Genomic DNA, 20297 nt, shown 5'->3' with positions numbered 1-20297 from the left:
AAGAACATGATGAGTTTAACAGATTATTGTTGTTCTCTTCAATGATTCTTCTGTCCTAGGGTCTCTGCTTGTCTTGTTGCCTTTTCATTCCCTTCTTATTGGAAGTGCAGTAATTAGATTGGTGCTGGGAGAATCAAGATTACAGCCCAGGTAGGGGAGGAGAGGCAGATGTGGAGCTCCAGGAAGCCAGACTGGGAAAGAACAAGTCCTGCCTGAGCCCCCGCCTGCCCACCTGGCCTCTCCATCCTATCTCCAGACATCAGAAGATGGCCTTTGGGATTCCTGGCTTGGCCCAGTCAGGACAAAGAGACCGAGCTTCAAGCTTCTGCTTCCAGAGGGAGATGTGGGGCTTCTCCTCGTTCTCCAAGGTGCTTTGTGTTGCAGTACTCCAGCCTGGCTGCACATATGTGAATCACCTGGGAGGTTAAAAATACCCGTGCCCAGACCCTACTCAGACACAGGATCAGAATCTCTAGGGGTGGGAGCTTGAGCAAGGTATGTTTATGAAACTCCCCAAGTGATTCTTATATGCAGCTAGTACTGGAATCACTGCTTCCAGAGACCAATCTGTAAGAGCCACCAATGAGCACTTTGAACAAGTGACATTTGGGGCATCTTCTGGCGAGGCAGTTCTGTGTCTTAAGACACTACCTGTAGGAGGCTGAATAAGGGCTCCCAAAGACATCAGGTCCTCACCTATGGAATCTATAAATGTTACCTTATTTGGAAAACAGGTCTTTGCAGATGTGATTAAATTGAGAATCTCAAAATGGAGACGTTATCCTAGATTATCCAGGTGGGCCCTAAATGCCATCCCATGAACCATCCTAAGAGAAGGCAGAGGGAGATCTCACACACACGGAGGAGAGGTGGTGAGAAAATGGAGCAGGGAGAGATTTGGAGGTGCTGGGCCTTGAAGCCTGGAGTGATGCAGCCACAAGTCAGGGGATGCTAGAAATCACTAGAAGCTGGAAGAGGCAAAGAATGGATTTCCCTTGAGAACCCCCAGAGGGAGTCTGGGCCTATGGACACCTGGATTTTGGCCCAATGAAGCTAATGTCTGCCTTCTGGTCACCAGAGCTGTGAGATGATAAATGTGTGTTGCTGTAAGCCATGGAGCTTATGGGACTTTGAGACAGCAGCTGCAGGAGACTAACACATGGGCCATCAAGGGAGGCCCTCTGCACTGCCAGGTCAGGGTTAGGGGTATTTATCTCCATCCCCTAGCCCAACACACAGCTCACATGAATTCAGCCCATCAACCAACTGTTCAGCCAGCATTAACCAGGGGACTAGGCTAAGGGTAGTTACGATGTCAACTGTCCAGCAGGCTTGGTGTCGGCGCTGCCCATGCTCAGGTCTGGGGTGCAGTCGGCAGACTGGGCTTGGCATCCTTCACGGTTTTCTGCTTGCTGGTTACGTGATGCTCAGGAGGACCGTGAGCTGGAAGAGTTATGTAGGCAGGGAGGGGGACTGGGGGAAAGGGGACAGATTTTTCTGGAGAGAATAGGCAAACATTTAAAGATAGAGATATGCCACAGATTTTGGGGACACAAGCGTATAGGACAAGTTTGGCTGGAGGTTGTCTTTTATGTACAGAGGTTGTCCTTCAACTTCAGCGTGCTGAATAGCTGGAGGGATGGTGCCAAGAAATCTGTATTTAATACAAAATGAGTATTTGATACAAGTTCCCTGGGTTATTCTTATTTAGATGATTCACTGATCACATTTTGAGAAACATTGAGTTTGGGGATTATTGACAGTAAGTTTAAAGAGTGAATTGTAGTCAAATTGACTTTATTCTTTAAAATTTGCAAAATTTCTTTTTTGAATAGTAAAGAGTAAAATAAAGAATAAAATAAAATAAAATTTGCAAAATTTTAAATATTATTTGTTTTACTACTCAGCATTCCTTTTATTCCTACACCATACCTTAAATTTTTATTTTTCTCAAAGTAATTTATGTACAGGAATTTAAAAATTAAGAAAACTACTACAACAATTGTAATGAAAATCAGCAGTCCCCATATACATTTTCCTATCTTGTATTCCCAGAGGCAACTTCTGTTAACCCTTTTAGCTATTTATTATGAATTTTAGCCTCTATTGTTTGAAATGACAAGTATGTACTGCTATTTCCTGATATTTCAATTTTAGGTGTTATCTGTGGACTTGGTTGATGATTAACTTTTCCATCTATGTCCCTTTCACCAGACCTGGTTCTTTCCTTCTTCTCTCAATAGCTTTTCATAATTTTTGGTATATTAAGTAAAAATCAGTGTCTCGATTTCTAGGCAAAATTTTTCACAGCTAAGCCATGTATTTTATTTTATTTTTAAGACAGAGTCTCACTCTGTTGCCACCACGCCCAGCTAATTTTTTGTTTCTATTTTTAGTTGCCCAGCTAATTTTTTTCTATTTTCAGTAGAGACGGGATCTTGCTCTTGCTCAGGCTGATCTTGAACTTCTGACCTCAAGCAATTCTCCCACCTTGACCTCCCAAAGCGCTTGGATTACAGGTGTGAGCCACCACGGCCAGCCAAACCATGTATTTTATTATGATTACATTTTCTTTATTATATCTTAGGTGTCTCTTGGGAATAATTTGCTTAGTTTTTAAATTGGCTTTGTTTTCTATGTTCCTGTGGCAGAGACAGCTAGCTGTGCCCCATCATCCTTCCTCTTTTCCTTTCCTTTTATTTTATTTTTTTGAGACAGAGTCTCACTCTGTTGTCTGGGCTAGAGGGCCATGGCATCAGCCTAGGGCACAGCAACCTCAAACTCCTGGGCTCAAGCAATCCTTCTGTCTCAGCCTCCCAAGTAGCTGGGACTACAGGCATGCGCCACCATGCCTGGCTAATTTTTTCTCTATATATTTTTAGTTGGCCAATTAATTTCTTTCTATTTTTTAGTAGAGACGGGGTCTCGCTCTTGCTCAGGCTGGTTTAGAACTCCTGACCTTGAGCTATCCACCCGCCTCGGCCTCCCAGAGTGGTAGGATTACAGGCGTGAGCCACCACACCCAGCCCCTCTTTTCCTTTTAAATAGTCAGAGAACTTTTAGCTGCAGGTCCTACCCTCCTCTCTTGTAGTCGGGGACAGGCATTATGACTGGGTTTGGCCAATAGGAGGTGGGCACATGTGATGTGGCAACATCTGGTTCATCCCTTAAAGGCTAGGCATGTGTCTCCCTATTCCTGTTTCTCATCCTGCTGGCCAAAATGCTGATGTGGTAGCAAGAGTGAGACCAGCCAATTTAGACCATAGGGTGGAAGCTCTATGTTGAGGGAAGGGCAATGTGATAGAAGATGCCTGCATTACTCTGAGAAACAAATGGGCTGCTATTGGCTTGAGCTCCTATGTCTTTGGGTCTGTTTGGGGCTGGACATTAATATCTTCTGTAGTACCCAGGAGCATATTTTCCATGAAACTAATGGACCTTCTGAAATGATCTTCTAATTTTTCCTAGGATATTTTGTCAATGTTATTTTCTAACGCTGCTATTAAAATTCTTACTTCCGTGACCGTATTTTAATTTCCAAAAGTTCTTTCTTTCCTCTGAATCAAGCAGCCAGCCAATCAATCAGCCAGTCAATCTTACTTTCCCCCCTAGTGTTGTGTGCTTGTCTCTCTGAGGATAAAATTATAGGTAAGAAATGTTTTCTTCTGCTTATTGAATTACCTTTAACATCCGAGTTTCGTTCTTTATTTTTGTTTCTGTTTGTTTTGGCCTTTCTCTGTCATGTTTGATGATTTCATCAAATATTATATCTGGCAGTTCTTAGCTAATTGTTCATATTTAAGAGAGTGGTGGTCAGTGTGTTTGGAACTTCTGAGAGGTTTCTTGACTGCTGAACCTCCCTAAGGCCATTTCATTGCAGACCTCCAAATGTGAGTATTTTGATATACTTTTTGTGGCTGTTTCCCAAAAGAGAAATCCTCTAAGCTCTTGCCTTGGAGTAATACTGGCTGCTCAGAGGGAGAAGGGGCCTGTAGTGTACATGGAGGTCTACCTTCAAAACAGGACTCATTGGGCCAGCTGCTGGGTCCTGTTAGTGAGTGGCCTTCAGCTGTCTTCCCGTTCATGGATAGTCTCAGCTGCAGTGTGCCACCTTGGCCACGGTCATGTCCTTCCATGGGTGGCCCACATCCAATGATTGATTAAAGTGGAGATATAAAGACCTGAAACTTTTGGTCCCAATGTGGGAACATTCTGATGGGCCATTTCAGTTCTGGAGCTCCCGTGGGGTTGACTGAAGCTGTGAGACTTGCATGGCAGCTCTATTTCTTCCTCTGCCCAGTTCCCCTTCCCTTCCACAAGTGTTGATCCCAAGAGCATTCCCTAATACATCTCCTGAGTGGTAAACTCTGTCTTCTTTCTAGGTAACCCAACTTGCAAAAGTTTCTTAAGGAGCCTTCCATAAAAGCTGGATAAGATGAGGTTTAGGAGCCAGATCATTCTCCTGCTAGCTGGCGGTGAGAACCCCATCATTAGTGATAGCCGGGGCACAGATAGTCCCTGGCATAAGTCCAGTGGTTAAAATGGTCACTGGTGGTGAGGTTGAATGGTGTACCAATAGAAGAAAACACACACTAATTCTTGCTGTACACAGCTGTTTGTAGAACTATTTTCCTCATTTTTTTCAAACACAATGGGATCGAGTGGTACACTGGTTTCCCATTGCTCCTGTAATAAATTGCCATAAGCTTAGTGCCTTATACAGTTCTAATTTATCTTCATACAGTTCTATAGGACAGAAGCCTGACATGGGTCTCAAAAGTGAAGGTGTTGGCAGGACAGTGCTCCTTTCTGGGGGCTCTCGGGGGGCAGGTGCTTCCTTGTCTTTTCTAGTTTCCAGTGGCAGTCACACTCCTTGGCTCATCGCCTCTTGTTCCATCTTCAAAGTCAGCAGTGGAGGATGAAATGCTTCTCATTCTGCTGTCTCTCTAGTTCTCTGCAACCAGGAAAGGTTCTCTGTTTTTAAGAGTTCATGTGATTAGCTTGGGCCCACCCAGATAATTCAGGATACTCTCTTCTTTTTAAGGCCCTTAACCTTAATTACACCTGTGAAGATGTTTTTGGCATGTAAGATCACATATTTATGGATTCTGAGGATTAGGGCATGGACATCTTTGGGGACCACTATTTTCCTTCCACAGATAGATATTTTCACATTTTATGAAATGCTAGAGCAAGATAACAAGAGCTTGAGAGTGGTTAACAGTTAATTCAAAACAAGTGTTCCCCCCTACCCCTTGGCAACATGTAAAAAGGCTCTCTTGTCCTACAGAAGGAGGGCAGAGAATGAGGCCCAGGCCTTGATGATCAGAGTAGTTTATCTCAAAAAAGGCTAAACTCCAAAACAGGGTAAGATCAGGATCCTGATTGGAAAAGGATGATACCCTGACACATGGATATCTGGGTCAACATCTCCAAAATCTTGACTTCTCAGATCTCCCTGAATACTTTGAGCTTGCAGAAATTGGCCACCACTCCCTATTAAGAGATAGCACTACCCCCACTTCCTTGTTTGAAGACAATGCAGAGACCTCTCCCTACAGGACAAAAATGTGCTTCCCCTCCATCAGGATCTGTCCCTGCCTCCTGTTGGATCCTAGGTATATAACTTGGGTTAAGTCACAGCACAACCCAGCTAGGAACATACTAAGCTTGATAAGGGAGGAAGGGAACTATCTCCCCAAATCTAAGTAGTACATCCTGGCAGGAGCTGGAGGAGTTCACTAGACTGGATTCTAAGAGTGCTTGATCACAGATACCAGACTAGAAGATGGAATAAGGGAAAGTGTATTGACTTGGGCATACTCACAAGACACATGATTTAATCAGTGCTGAAGGAGGAAAACAGCAATACTGGATCACAGATGAGCCAGCTGGGTACATGGGCTCAAATAAAAATATGTATGGGAGCTGCATTATAACCTTACTCAGGGTGGCCTTGAAAGATAGGAAAAGTCTTCCCAATGGATGGAGCTTCAGTGGTACATCTGGCCATCCACTCTGTGGGGAAATAGGGGTAGCTCTAGGATATATATATAGGGCAGTGGCAAATATTCTGACCAGCTAGTCAGTGGCTTAGAAAGATTGGAATGTTGGAAACAAGGCTGTCTGGGGTAGAGGCATGGGGTGGACATATAAGAATGGGGAAGAAGTAAAAATATCTTTATATCATGTGTTATTAGTGCACACCAGAGAGCATTTCTACCATGGAATAGACACTAAGCAGCCAAGCAGACAAAACGACTCAGCCAGTTGATGTCAGTCACCTGTCATCTGCCACCATACTGCTGGTATGATAAGAATAAGAATGAGGTGGTCATGGTAGCAGAGATTGAGGTTAATCTTGGCTCAAAAAAAAGTCTAGACTCCCACTTACCAAGACTGGGCTAGCTACTATTGCCACCAAATGTCCAACTTGCCAACCAGAGAGACAGGTGCTGAACCCCCAATATGGCATCATTTCTTGAAGTAACAAATTGACTAAATTGGGTCCTTCATCTCCAGAAGGATCAGCAATTTGTTCTGACATGAATTGATACACATTCTGAGTATGGGTTTGCCTTTCTTGCCAATGCCACCATCCAAGGACATACATGTGATCTCATGTGGCATTGTATCAGAACAGGAAATCTACTTTACAGAAGGGAGGTACAGGAGTAGGCCAGTGACCATGGAGTGCATGGATCATATCCATACTGCACCATCTAGAACTGGACAGATTGGTAGAACTTGGGATGGCCTCCTGAGAGGATACTTCTGAAGATGAGGTGTCATCTCTGTGATGCAATATATACCTTGAATTAAAAACTTTATATAGTACTATGTCCCAAACTGGAAGAACTCATGGGCCCAGGGGCCAAGGGGGGATGCATGAGTGGTTATGCCTACCATCACTCCTAGTGGCCCACAAAAAAATCTGTGCTTTCTGTGCCTGCAGCTCTGGGCTCTATAAGGTTAAAGGTCCTGCTGCCCAAAGAGGAAACATTTCCACAGGAGACCCAGCAAGAATCTCCTTGAACTAAAGCTACAGCTGCCACCTAAGCACTTTACCCTCCTTGTGCCCAGGGAATAGCAGGTAAGAAGGGTCACTGTCTTGGGGGGTGTGATTGACCCTGATAATTAGAGGAGGTAGAGCTGCTCTCAAGCAATGGAGACAGGGAGGAATATTTTTGGCTCCTGGATAATATCTTTGGCACCTCTTTGGTGCTCGCTTCCTCAACTGTGTTGGTAAATGGACAAAGGCAGCAATCCTGGCCTGAAAGGGCAGGGTGAGGGGGGCTCAGACCTTCAGAGTTGAGGATTTGAGTTGTGCTAATAATATGAGGCCAACAAAGGTGATAGCTGAGGGCAAGGGAAATCTAGAATACATAGTGGTAGAACGACATAAAGAACCTAGGTTGAGGCCCCTGGAGCAGCCACAGCAGGAGGATCTGTGAATTGTCCCACTAGTTTTCCTTCCAAACTGTAATTTGTCTCATTAACCTTCCACTTCTAGGTTTCTCCTAGGAAGAGAGGTCTGTGGGAAGAGTGGAGAATTCAGCAGCACTTTCCAACAAAACAATTCCCTGGAGCCCTTATGCCATTCTGGTGACATAAGTTGGGATCTCAAAACGAGCTAGAACAGAGAAGCTTTATCATTTCATATTTGTGGCTATGGAACTTCTTGTAAGTTCTTGGAAGTTCTTATGGAACTTCATGTAACATAGTTATGTGCATGTGCTTCCTGTCAACCCCATCTATCCCCCACTCCAGTCTCCCCTGCTTCCCCTGGCACACGGTGGTCCCCTGGTCCCCTCAACCAGTTTCGAACAAGCCATTGACCAGTCAGCAAGTATCTGAGGAACAACTTTGCTCAGCTCTGTTCTTTGGCCTTAATGAACCCACTACAGTGGTGAGTTCATGCCATCTTCACCCTCCCCACTGGATTGCAAATTCCATGAGAGCATGGACTATGTGGGCATCCCTAATCTGTAGGGGATGGCCTGGTTCTTTCTAGGTGTCCTGTAAATTAAAAAAAAATAAATGAAAGAATGATCCTGGGTCTTGAGAAACCCATCATCTAGTGCAGGAATGGGAGTGCAGAAAGGAAATGAGGCAGACAGGAGAAGATTTAAATCTGGGAAGCAATGATCAGGTTACATAAAATTTCAGCATATAGGCTGGGTACAATGGCTCATGCCCATAATCCCAGCACTTTGGGAGATTGAGGTGGAGGATCACTTGAGGCCAAGAGTTTGAGACCAACTTGAGCAACATAGTGAGACACCATCTCTACACAAAAATTAGCCAGGCCTGGTGGCACGTGTCTGTAGTTCCTGCTACTCGGGAGGCTGAGGGAGAAGGATGGCTTGAGCACAGGAGTTCAGGCTGCAGTGAGCTGTGACGATGCCACTGCATTCAAGCCTGGGTGACATAGACAGACCCTGTCTTTAAAGAAACAAAAAAATGTCCTCAGGAGATTTTGATCTATAGCGAGCTATGCTCACTGAGAGTATTGATTTGCCTCTTCTCTCTGTGTTTTATTTATGTTTCTGTCTGTGGAGAGTGTGTGTGCATGTGTGGGGTGATCCTTTGTCATCCACCTGCTCTGGCTGAGTTATTGTCACAACGGGTTGGGAAGTGGTGCTTTTGTATTGAAGCTCATCCCATTTTCAGGTGGGTGAGTACAGCTCATTACTTGTTCCTGTATGTTCCTGTGTGTGTGTGTCAAGAAGTGGAGAGCCACTTCCTTCTCTGTCCCTCTCTGCGCAACAGATGTTCGGGAAGGCAGTTACGGTGATGACATGGCCTTTCCGACCACTTCCCACAGCCCTTTCTGAGTCGGGTGGAAATGTTTGAGGGCCAGCGGTACTGGCAGTCACAGCTCTAGGAAGTCAGAGACGGAAGCAGAAAGGCAAGGCTATACAGCTTGGTGTGAGGACAACAGGAGCGCTTCTGAGAAGTGGAGGAAGAGAAGCTCTTCCAGCTCGTGGCATGGCCAGGGGGACCGTCACACTGAATAACTTAGCATTGCATCTCTAGTGGGCTCTGCTCTTAACCTCCAGCCTATCCCCATCAGAACCTGAACAGGCAGCTCAGAACGGAGCTGTCCGTCTTTCTGGGCCTCCCTGACTGTTTGGTTGCTGCTAATGGGCTGACTGGCAGTGACATAGCCTCCTCTCTGTTAGATGAGCTCTCGTCACTCCACGGTGCCGCACACATTGGATCCGGGTTCACGTGGCACCACCTGAGAGAAGCCAGGAACGTGCTATTTCTCATCACTTCCACCCGGCAAGAGAGTCAGAGAGAAAGCGACACCCAAACCAGTGATGGGCAGGCCCTCTTGGCTGTTATGTAACATGCTGGGAGTGGAGGGGAGGGGGCCTCAGCGTTCAGAGGGCCTACTGGCCACGACGGCATCATTTTTCACGTGGCAAGTCTTGGGTAAGTGAGTTCTCTTTCAAAGCCAGAGGATTTTGAGGTGTGTTCCTATGTAGGGTAAGAGGAGTTCCTAAATTGACTTGAGATGTTCTTGCACACAAATAAACAATAAGCAAACAAACAAAAGCAGAGAGGCCTTCCTCCCAGGCCTGCCATTGGTGATGTTTTAGGGCTTGAGTGGTCTCCAATCCAGGCAAATCAGGTTCCCAGCGTGACAGCCTTTGACCCTGACTCCCGGTGTAGGGGTCCGGCTAGAGGCAGAAGCTACAGTGAGTTCTTTGGAGAACTGGAGTCCTCTCAGCCAACGAGCGCAGCATGGCTGGGGACAGTGGGAACTTCGGGTTGGGAGAACGGGTCTGATTCTGCTGTGCCGCTTACCAGCCATGTGATGTTAGACAAGTCTCTGTGTCAGTCAGGGACCTCAACGAGGGGAGGGTGCCGGGGAGAAGCTGCAATCACGGGGAAGACAGAGCCACGGCTGGGGTGCCCTTTGAAGCAGAGAGAGATGGAGAGAAACCCCCTGGTGTCTCCCTTTTTCTCACCCTCCAGTCTCCACTGATGCCCCCTGGGCTGAGCCTGCCGCAGGGCAAGGAGCCTAGAAATGCATCTTCTGTGCGGAACAGAGCAGGGAAAGGGGAGGGAAGGATCTAAGAGCAAACGGGTGCGTGGCCTGCGCAGCACTGGCGCCTTTGCGCAGATGGTATCTGATGTTAGTCAGGACCGCCGCCCTGGGGCTGAGGCACGGGCGGACACTGCCAGCTGTGTGGAAGGGGGAAGGAATGCCGCATCAGCCCACACCGGCCCCTCCTGAGAACATGGCACAACAGCCCTCCGGGACAGCCTCGATGGGGCAGATAAACATGACCTTGTGCACTTCCATCTTACCGCTTTGTTTCTTTCTTTTAGAAGCCATCTCCTTCCTCTGAGAAAATTTTCCAGGCAAAACCCAGTTCTGCCTGAGTGACTTCCAAACAAAGAGATCTGAGGGAGGATGAGAAGCCCATACCCAGCGGTAAGTGTGTGCAAACACGTGTCCAACAAACCAGCTGTCTAGCTGCCGGCCTTAGTTCATGGCAGCAAACCTTGGGCCATCGTCACCTCCTCCTTCCTCTCCACTCACTTTCCACCACTCCATCTCTGTTGGTTCCGTTCCCAGTGAAGACAGTGGTTTAGCTGGAGAAAATCTAATGAAGAGTCTGTTTATCCATGGACAGGGTTCAGGGCACCCACAGGCAATGGTGCTGCACTGGGGACAAGCAAGGGCTGGGAGCCGTTACCACCCTGGGCCTTTGGGGCCAAGGGAAGGGACTAAATTGCTAGAGCCCCTGGAAATCTGGGGCTTGGAAGAGAGGTACCCTCAGAGGCTATCATCGTGGAGAAAGGCAACCCCTGCCCAAACTGGCAAGATCCGGATGGAGCAGAGGGGATAAGTACCCAGCATCTCTCTCTTGCTGCTTTCTGACCTCCCGCTCGTGCCTTGCACTGGCTAAACCAGAAACTGGAGGCCAGAGCACCCTGGTGTAGCAGCCCTTGGAGGCCAAACTCTGAGGTCAGAGCAGGACAGAAGACAGGGAGGGGACTTGGGGGACAAATGGAGAATGATTAGCAGGGTCTCCCTGCTTTATCACTTGGCACTTGAAAGTCTGAGAAGCACCTGACACGGTGTGAGTTACCTAAGAGGGGTTTGCTGCTTGAATGCCTTTCTCATTGGGGGCTTTACGAAGACAGTATCTGTGAGCAGAGCAGCTTGCTCCCTTGGCTAGTCTTCCAAGGATAAGGTATAAGGGCTCAGTTTTTAGTTAGTCACACACCGCTTGTGGTCTTTACTTTTAAGTTATGAGGCTGAGGGGGCTAACAGAATGGTTGGGAGGATGGGCTTTTGCATTCTATAGCCATGGATTCAAATCTCCGTGTTAACACTTAATAGCTTGGGGCTTTGATGAAGTTAGTCAACCTCTCTCAGCCTCAATCTTCTGAAATGTAATGTGCTAATAATATCACAACATAGTTTTAAGTGTGGAATGAGATAAGACATATACATCGTCTATTAAATGTTAGCTATATTTTTTATTTTATAAACATGAAGAACAGAGTTACTGGGCAAGAAGCTATCATGCATGAGGGTCTTGGTCATTTAACAGTGACGAGGTGGGGGGCAGATCTTTGGTGACAAGCAGGACTCCTGTGCTCCAGAGAGGCAATTCACTGCATCCAGGATCAGTTTAGCCTCCCTGGCTGGACAGATGCTTCCCTTGTCAGAACTATGTCTGCAGGCACCATCTGGAAGCCAGGAGGTAGCCTGGTGGTCTCCCTGGAGGCAGGGTCGTAGGGTGCTGGTGACTCCTTCTCTTGGGGGGTGAAGTCAGATGCATCTGATCAGATAGGACTAAGAAGGAGTATGCCACTGTCACCTTGGGTGGCTCGTCTCAAATGACTGCCACCATCTAACATCTGACCAGTGCACTGCCACCTACAAAACATTCTTATTTCTATCATCTCTTTTAATTTGGGATGTGACAGAGATTAGCTATCTTGTCCAAGTTCCTCATGACTGCCCACTTCTGCTGATTTATACAGGAAAAATGATCTGGTTTGGGGCAAAACAAACAAACAAACAAACAAACAAACCCACAAACCTTGACTATGCCTGTGCAGACCACGACATTTTGAATAGGAAAGAGAGGGACTTAGGGGGCTCGTGAGGTGTTCTCATCTCACCTTCCTGTTGGAGGTTGTGACTTTGGAAGAGAGAGGAGGCTGTGGGCTGTTAGCAGCTGGCTCTGGGAGGGTTTGAGGAGTATGAGGTTGGTGGATGTCACATGCCAGAGTGCTGGGCCACTGGCAGAAATGTAGCAGGAACCCAGAAAGTGTGAGGTCTGGACCTGGGTGCTGGCCAAACCCATTGTCAGAACTTTAAAGGGGCATTTGAGATTGTGGAGAAAAACACCCAGAAAAAATGCAAAGCTCAAGACTGTCAATAGCAAATGGAGCCACACAGTGTGACAGTTGGTTATTTTTCAGGTGAAAACAAGAAGGAAATCATTGGGAATGTGGTTGTAGGCTCCAGACTCCACTGCACAGGATGTGGGCCTGCAATCATTTCGCCTTGAATGTTAATGCAAGGAGGCAAGGACATGTGCAGATTCATTTTCCCCACCTGGCAGGCTCATGCCAAGCTGAGCTCTGTCACCGTTGCTGGGAGGATAGAACCCCTGTGGATATGTTAAGTCTTGATCTCAGGAGTTCAAGTCCTGGCTCTATTACTTGTTCTCTCTGTGACTTTGGACAAGTCCTCTAATTTTTCTTAGCTGTGGTTTCCTCATCTGTGAAGCAGGGGTCATAGTCAAGTCCATCTCAGGATTACTCAGAGGATTCAGTGAAGTGACGTAAGCAGAGGACACTGGTGGGCACACAGTGAATGTCCCATTGTTACCACTGGAGCCTTTCCTACTCTGGTGACCTCAGCTGGTGTTCACCTTCCAGGTGTTCACGCCAGGTCCCCACCCTGGCCTGACTTACATTCCAGAGGCACAAGGAAGTCACAGAGGTCCCCAAGCCACACAAAATACCACAGGATAGAGAAGGAGCTGCCTGGGCAGGAGACTGGAGGGAGCCGACCGTGAATTAAGAGGAGAGCCAGGGGCGAGTGTTGCTTTGAAAGCCAAAGGAAGACAGGATGTCATGGATGAGGGCTGATCGTGGGTTGGCAAGAGGGGAGATATGCTGGCCAGGGAGAGCACACGGCACCTCTGAACCTGGGAGATACGGTGTGATGGGAGGTGGGGGACCAGGAGTCCACCCACCCTACTGTGGGGTGTTGGAGATGTCTGCTGGCTCTCTGTCCTGGCCTGCCTAGCTATTATGGGGATGAGAGGTGAGAAACTAAATGGTTTACTCTTTTATATGTCTTTTAGCTGTAAATGATATTATTCTATGATTAAAGGATTGACTTTAAATTAGAAATTAAGTCTCAATTCAATAGGCATTTATCAAGCACCTAGGAAACTCAAGATTTTTACTGTGTTCAAGGCACCTTGGGGAGCACACACCTGGTTTGGAAGCCTGGGTTGTCACCCACAATACTTTGGTCTTGAATGTGTCATTCAGCTTTGTTGACGTTCAGTTTTCCCATGTGGTGCAATAGTCATGGATGGTCACGGAGCGTTCACTGTCCCAGTAAGGTACCAGGTGCTTTCAGCTGGAGTGCTTCATTGACTACTTGTGATCCTGCAAAGAGTTTATGGATGAGGAACAGCATTTAGAGAAGTTGTGTATTTCAGCGTCCCATGTCTGTGAATGGTGAAGCTGGGAGGTGAGCGGAAGTCTGTTCCCTCCCTGTGCCCCAGCCCAGAGGTGGTACCTCTCTGCCCTGTGGGCCACCTTCTCTATCAGCAGAAGAGGCACTGCCAGGGCCATGTGGTGCTCATAGAGCAAACCCAGTGAGTTGTAGTTTGTTGTTTATTCATCTGTCTCTCCTGCTATGTGTAAGATTCTTAAAAATGGGCTGAATCTGAATTACCCTTTTGTAATTGGAGTCTAGTAGAACATCTGGCATATGAGAGGGGCTAAAGAGATGTTGGACTGGGCATTAGGACAGGCGCTGGAGATTCGTGGGTGAAAAGATAAAGTCCCAGCCCTCAAGGGTTCCCAGTCTGATGGGGATGTGGGTGTACAACTGTAAAATAAATGACAGTGCAACAAGACACTTACTTTAATGGAGGTATATATAATGTGTACATTTACTTTTTTATGGTTGAATTCATTTAAATAAATACTTTTTGTAATTTAAACATCAAGGTCATTTTGTTATGGACTATTTCAAGCATATGGGAAAATGTTAAGAATTTTATAATGAACATATGTGTATCTATCACCTAATTTATCAAATCTTAACATTTGCTGTACTTGCTTTAAATGAAAACACACACACACACACACACACACACACACACAAATGCATTGCAGATCAGCTGAAAGAACCTGAATGTTTCTTTGGATTTGATTGTCCTTCCTCTCTAGAAGTGACTGTTAATGCGAATTTAGGTTTATTACCCCCATACATATTTTTATATATTAATGCTGTGGTTTGTGTGTATATATATCATAAATAATATATAGTATTCTTGTTTTAAAATGTATATAATTGTTTTCATAATATATGTATTAATCTTTAACTTTTCTCTTTTGCTCAAAACTACTGTTTGAGTTTTATCCACATTGATATAATATAGCTCTAGTTCATTCATTCATTTTAACTGCTCTATATGCTGTAGTATTTCACATCACATTTTGAGTGTTTTTTTTTTTTTTTGAGACAGAGTCTCGCTTTGTTGTCCAGGCTAGAGTGAGTGCCGTGGCGTCAGCCTAGCTCACAGCAACCTCAAACTCCTGGGCTTGAGCGATCCTTCTGCCTCAGCCTCCCGAGTAGCTGGGACTACAGGCATGCGCCACCATGCCCGGCTAATTTTTTATATATATATATCAGTTGGCCAATTAATTTCTTTCTATTTATAGTAGAGACGGGGTCTCGCTCTTGCTCAGGCTGGTTTTGAACTCCTGACCTTGAGCAATCCGCCCGCCTCGGCCTCCCAAGAGCTAGGATTACAGACGTGAGCCACAGCGCCCGGCCTTGAGTGTTTTTTTAATAACAAAAGTAAAATTAGTACTTGCTGCATTGTCAGATAATACAGATGCATATAAGGAAAAGTTCTCCTCCTCCTCTCCTGTTCTACCTCCTGAGCTAACCCATGATTGCTTGGTGGGTGTCCTTCCACAGCTTTCTCTTGGCTCAGACAAGCATATATGTATACACACACACACACACACACACACACACACACACACACACACACACACAGCATATAGAGATTCTTTCCTTCCTCCCTCCCTCCCTCTCTTCCTTTCTCCTCTTCCTCTCTTTCTCCCTTCTCTCTCTCTCTTTCTTCCTCTTTCCTTCTTTGCCATTCTTAACAAAGTGGGGTTCTACTAAACACTTTGCTCTGAGACTTTTTCCTACTTAATTCATGTACATTTATTGAAAGAATGGCTTTCTTGCATTCCATCCTTTGTTTTGTGAAAGTCAGAGGTTAGGTTAGGGGCTACACCTCTCACGGGATAGATGTCCTCTTTGTCCTTAAACTGGTAAGAGAAGTTCCCAAGAAAGGCAGCGTGGGAAACAGGCAGAAAGGCTCAACCTGGCCACACAGGAGCAAAGGAGCATGGGGCTTTGGAGCAGGAAAGGCTTTTATATTACAATCATCTAGAGCAGCGCTTCTCTGCAGAGGTGGGTGTGTTCAAGCTGGGGTTAGGCTGCAAGAAGTTTTTTTTTTTCTTCTTCTTCTTAAATAATAGTTAAAACCTTTAGGATTTTTTGCTCAAAGTTTTCTCTGGAGTAATGTCATTTATCAGGTGACCCCAGGTTATCCTTGGGCTGAGTTATATGTCGCACACACTTAAGAACATGATCTCAGCCTCCTCCTGTTGCCCGCAATCCCTTTGCATTAGTTAGGATGCGGGTTTTGCTACTATAGCAAAGACCCAAAGCTTGAGCTGCCACACATTTTCAGAAATCTTGTGAGCTGGCTGTTACACAGAGGCACCATCAAAAATTAAATTTGATAAACTTAAAAGAGAATAATTTATATTAAAAGCAAAGGTAATGACTATTTAAAACTCACCACTTCCTAATTCCTTTACTAGATTTTACTCTTCTTTATCCTCTTGTGGTGGTTTACATCTACTATGTCCTCACGGGGGTAAAGCTCTGTCCCGGGGGGAGTGCTCTGTCACAGTGGGGAGGCTGCAGCTCCACAGCCCTGACTGTCTAGGCTCCTGCGATTTGCTGCTCTGGTGACTCAACTCCTTCATTCCACTCCAGGTCCAAGGAGGCTTGTTTAAGCTCTAACTCCTGCTTGCATCCCAGCCCAAGGAAAGAAGGGAAAGAAGGAGAGGGAAGGTCCCTTGTTTCTTTTTAAATGCATGATCTTGGACTCTCATATATTCTGCTGACATTCCAATGGCCCCACCTAACTGCAAAGGGGCCTGTGATTATGGCCTTTGTCGGGGCTGCCATGTGTCCAGCTAAAACTAGAAGGAAAGAATGGATACTGGGGACAGCTGGCCCTCTCTGTTCTACCATTTCAAGGATCCTACTCAGCTTCTAGGCCAAGCAGTCCCCTACCCCTACCCTTCTGAAGGCCTCTTATAGGGCTCCAGGAAAGCTCTTGGCATTGTCTGCAGCTGGTATAAATGTGGCACTTTCTAGCCAATGCTTTCAAAACTTTCGTATCTTCAGTTTCCAGGCAGTGAAAGGAGACTCACAGGCACATGGGCCAGGACCATCTTTCTAGAGAGTGAGCACCAATGGGTGAATCCTGGCAAAGGGGCCCCCACTCAATTTAGGACTGGGCTGAGTTCTGGGTGAGAAGACAATAATGATAATAGGAAAACTAGGTAGTCTCTGCCTCAAGGAGCTCCAAGTCCAGATGAAACTCTTAAACCTGGAAGATCACCAATAATTCAGGCAGAAACTGGTAAGGACCAGGTAATTCCTCTCTAATTTTAAATTCTGGGCAGAGAACCAGTCTCTATGAGCAACCAACTCATTGTTGGACTAAGATCTTGTTTTTAGCTTTAACAATTATAATCAAATAAAACTTACAACAAAGTTAGGTTGACATTAGTTAAAGGTCTACATAATTGTTGTGCTGCCTGGTAATTAGGCAGAAATGGTAAGCAGTTCACACAAATGACTGTAATTAGCATTATTTTTACATGGTCAAGCAAAGTTTTTAATTTTCACTGTTACCTTGTGTAGTTTATTGATTGTCACTCTCTGCTCCAGCCATAACCAACACTTTGCAGTATGTAGGAGTACTGGCTCTCTCCAGCCCTGGCCTGTGCCTGGAACAGTCTCTCTTGAGACTTCCCATCAAGCCCTCTTCGTGGTGGGGAGTGGAACAGCATGGCACGGCGGTGAAGCGCTTGGACTCTGGAGTCAAAATGCATTCACAACTTAGTCTACCATTTATGCTGGGTGAGCTTAAGTGAATTGCTTGACCTTGCACTTCCCCAGTTTGAGAATGTGTTCAGGACATAATTAATAATCTATGTTGGTCATTATGAGTTCATTTATTCATTCATGTCTTCAGCAAATAACTGCAACATCTACTATGTACCAGGCGCTGTTCTTGGTGCTGATGTTAGCAGTGAACCCAACAGAGTGTTGTCCCCATGGTTTGCATTTTAGAGGAAGGAGACAGACAGTTAACAGAAACAGACATTGAAGTTTATGAGGTGGTGACAAATCTGATGAAGAAAATGAGGCATATTAAGGTACTAGAGGGTGAAGAGGGTTGCCGTTCTATCAGAGGAAGTGTACATCAGTACGTATAAGTGGGTGGAACTGCAGTGATAACAACACCCACATCTCAGGGGCTGATTTTTTGCGAATGGTCCGTATTCACCGTGGGGTGGTGGGGGCTCCACTCCATGTCTTTGTCACTCTGGGATCCAGGCTGACTGAGTCCTCATCCTCTGCATGGTCGCTGGTCACTACAGTAGGCAGAAGGGGAAACCAGGGGACACCCCCAGGAAGTAGAGCAACCAGGATGTTGATGTGCTGAGCAATCCCAGCCTGCCCCACACCTGTTCTGTGCCCTGCTCTGTGCCCTTGAGCCTGAGTCCCATGGACTGCGTCACCAGGGCTCCCTGCCTCGGTCTGCCAGTTGGATTTGGCCAAAAGGAAGCAGCAGCAGGAGCCCTGGGAGTGGGCAAAGAGCCGGGTGTTGGTCCTTCTGCTCTCTGCCTGGTCACTTCTGCAGTGGCTGCCTTCCTACAGCCACAGGCCACCGAGCACTCCCGTGTCCATGGTCCCAGCCCTCAGACAGGCTCTGGTAACACCAGTTCCTCCTCTTGCTCCTTAAAGACTAAGAGTGGTATCAGCTTCCCAGTGTTGCTAGTTTTGGGGGGGGGCCTCAAAAATCTCTTCTTAGTTTCCACTGTGAATAGTACCTTTATGGAAAGATCTCTGCAAAGATCATAGCTGAGTGTTCTGTCTGCTTCTTGCAAGGATCCTCTGATTAGAATTGGTAAGGATCTGTGCCACAGAGGCCCCTCTGAGCACATGACATTTGAAGCGAGGGAGAAAGTCAGGCAGGTATCGGGGGAAGATAGTGCAGACCGAGAGGAGGCCTTAGGAGGTGGGAAAGTGGTGCTCAGCACATTCCAAGAATGGCGACGAGGCCAGTGTGACTGGAGCTGAGGGAGGCAGCAGGTAGTGGCAGGGGTTGAAGCCAGAGAAGATTATATCAAGGTTCTTCTAGGCGATGGAAGGGACTTTGGATTTTATTCTTGGTGACATAGGAAACCACTGTGAAGTTTTAATGTGACCATGGCTTACATTTTTAAAGGATCATTCTGATTTTAGGGGCAAGGCAGAGGCAAGGAGGTCGGTTAGGAGGCTGACGTGAGAGTCTCTGAGGGAGAAGTTGGTGGCTTGGGTGAGAAGTACCAAATTAAGGTTATAGGTGTCAGGTAGAGATAACGCAAGATTTGCTAGCTAATTGAATGTTGGTGTGATAGAAAAAGAGAATTCAAGAATAACTCCTGGCGAGGCATGGTGGCTCACACCTGTAATCCCAGCACTGTGGGAGGCTGAGGTGGGAGGATAGTTTGGACTCAGGAGTTTGAGACCAGCATGCATAAGAGTGAGACCTCATCTCTACAGAAAAAATAGAAAAGTTAGCTAGGCATTGTGGTACATGCCTGTAGTCCCAGCTACTATGGAGGCTGAGGCAGGAGGGTGGCTTGAGCCCAGGACTTTGAGGTTGCTGTGAGCTGGGCTGACGCCACGGCACTCTAGCCCAGGCAACAAAGTGAGACTCTGTCTCAAAACACAAACAAACCAAGAATAACTCCAGGGCTTTGGCCTGAGATGGGAAAATTGAGGAGGAAGCAGGTTTTGGGGGAGGTGAGGGTGGAAGTCAAGTGTTTGGTGTTGGTCATATTTAAAGATACCCATTAGACCTTGAAGGCGAGATGTTGAGCTAGTGGTTAGAGGGAGAGGTCAGAGCTAGAAATGAGAATGTGGTGGTTTGCAGTGGCAGATGGTACTTAAAGCCCAGATGTGGGTGGGCTCTCCTAGCAGGTGAGAGCAGCAGAGCAGAGGGACGTCTGGGAGCCAGTGCTGGGCAGTCCCAGCGTGTATAGGCTTGGAAGGTATGGAGGCGCCAGCACAGGAGATTAGGGAGACGTGGCTGGAGGAGGAAAATAAAGTACTCAACAGCCTCAGATGCTGCTGGGAGTTTGTGGGAGGGGAGACTGACAGAGGTCTTAGCCTGAGAGCCTCTTCTCCAGCGAGTCTGTTCTAACCGCCCCCCCCAAGTGGGTTCAGTACTTTCTCCTGCGCTCCCACACAGCCACTGCCTATTCCCCGTATTGTAATTATTTGTCCCTCTTTGCACCAAGTTTCTTGAGGATGGTATCTCACTCATCAATGACACTGAGCCCGTGCCATGCACATAGTAGTGTCAAGTTACCTTAGTTCACAGAACACACGCATCAATCAGTCAAGAGGATGTGCGTCTCCTCCTGCCCCATGCCTGCACTGTCCAAGGGTCCAAATTGTATTCCCAAGAGCTGAGGTTCTCTATTTTTTTTCATCTTACAGGGGCTAGAAGATCCTTCTAAGCTTTCCCTATATAGCAGTCAGTGCCTCCGATGGCATCCCTCCCGTTTGCCATGCTGAGGCTCCTGGGGCTGCTTCCCTCAGCCCAGCAACCTAGCCCACAGGACTGGCTGCAGAATCATAGAGATATGCAGTTATACAGTGTCTGCCTTGGGTGACTCACTGAATTCTG

Source organism: Microcebus murinus, chromosome 23, assembly GCF_040939455.1.
Source record: "Microcebus murinus isolate Inina chromosome 23, M.murinus_Inina_mat1.0, whole genome shotgun sequence".
Classification (NCBI taxonomy): domain Eukaryota; kingdom Metazoa; phylum Chordata; class Mammalia; order Primates; family Cheirogaleidae; genus Microcebus; species Microcebus murinus.
Note: the sequence above shows the minus strand (reverse complement) of the source record.